The sequence below is a fragment of the Erigeron canadensis genome, chromosome 4 (assembly GCF_010389155.1).
Source record: "Erigeron canadensis isolate Cc75 chromosome 4, C_canadensis_v1, whole genome shotgun sequence".
Classification (NCBI taxonomy): domain Eukaryota; kingdom Viridiplantae; phylum Streptophyta; class Magnoliopsida; order Asterales; family Asteraceae; genus Erigeron; species Erigeron canadensis.
Window position 1 is genome coordinate 20,096,552 of NC_057764.1, and position 1,693 is coordinate 20,098,244.

Sequence of the window (1,693 nt, forward strand, 5' to 3'; positions counted from 1 at the left end):
TTATATATAAAAATAAATATATATAAGGGAAAAAAAGTATAAAACTTTCTTAAATTGTAATATTAATAAAACTTTTACGACAATAACAACCCTTGACATGATATTAATAGACGAACAAATTAAACGTTTTCGTCAATGTTTTAGTAATTGTATTTCAATTTACGGTTTGTTCTATTATAATTTTTGCTACATCTTTTATATTTGAGTTCACTGATTTGTCCTTTCACAATTTTTCTTGGATTGCATAAATTTATATTTATTTTTAATATGTCATAAACAATTCGTATATTTGACACGAGTCTAAATCTAGTACTCGTATTAATCTACACCTTAAGTTAATTTTGCATAGTTTTTTATTGAAAAAAAAGTGCGAACTTTTTACTATAAGCGGCTATTAGTCTTTAGTTATAATATTTTTTAAAAATATTTTATACATTGTAAGACTATGTTAATGTTGTAATTACATAAACTAATTTTTATTTGATTTAATGTATTGTTTTCTAGATATGGCAAGATGGACATGAAAATGAAAAACTACAAAAAGTTTTAAAATTTCGTTTCCCTCTATCATTACCTCCAAACACTTAACTCCATATCCCAAGACAATCTCTCCACCATATATTTTTACATACAAGATTCTATGAACCTTATCCTCTTTTTTCACATTCATTTCTTTTTCTTTTGGCAGCCTCTTTCATCTTCAACAACATAAAAATTCCACCACCAAAAATCATACATTTATAAAACCATCATAAACATTAAAACCTATACTACCTTTCTGCTTATACTTCAAAACTACCATCGAATCCATGTTGACCAGCCATCATATTTCGGGTTTAAGTTCTTTTTTGGTTATTATTTAATTGTTATTTTTTATTTTGTATAGATTTATAAATTATAGCAAAAACATGACCGAAGATATAGTTTATTTGGTTGAACTACACAAACAAAAGTTATGTATATCTTTATTCACTTTTTTTTCCATACTTGAAAATCCTATTTCTTTTTTTTTTCTTTTCAGATCCTAAGGATTTGAAGTTGGAATTATAAGATTTCATAGAAAGTGATTGTATTTCAGGTGATAATAGAAACTAGAATAAATTTTATGTTCTATTTTTTTTTTATTTTAAATATTTTGTGATATTTAATATGGGTTTAAAAATTTATTTGGTTTCATGTTCTTGTATATGTTTCAGATCTGGGAATATGAAGCTTGGAATATTGGTGGAATAAGAAGAAATTAAATATATAGTTTTAGGATGAGATTTACCTTTTAGCAATAAATTGTATATATGTTGTGATGTTATTTGTTTGTAATGATGTATATTCTTAAAATATTTATATAAATTAATGAATATTTTTTTATCTTAATCTTAGTTCTGATTAATAATTTATATTTTTTTGGATTACCAACAAAATATGATGTTAATTTTAATAGCTAAAATATTTAATTTAATAGTTTTATTTAATATGGAAAATTGTTTCACCGTCGGATTTCCGACGGAAATTTCCGTAGGTAAAATTTGAGTTCCATCGTTAAATCTGTCAGAAAATATTACCGACGGGGTTTTTACCTACGGATATTTTCCGTCGGAAATAGCCGTTACCGACGGATTAGCGACGGATTTGACCGTCGGTGAAGCCCAGTTTTCTAGTAGTGGAAAACCTATACACAATCATATATGATTTTTTA

At 25.4% G+C, this 1,693-nt stretch overlaps 1 long non-coding RNA gene across 1 annotated transcript; it reads left to right on the plus strand.

Moving 5' to 3' along the window:
• Positions 1–589: 589 nt before the first annotated feature.
• LOC122598587 lies at positions 590–1,317 on the plus strand. The gene is made up of 3 exons (XR_006323656.1): positions 590–834; positions 1,022–1,078; positions 1,197–1,317. It is a non-coding gene; the product is annotated as an uncharacterized LOC122598587 (long non-coding RNA).
• The last annotated feature ends 376 nt before the right edge of the window (positions 1,318–1,693 follow it).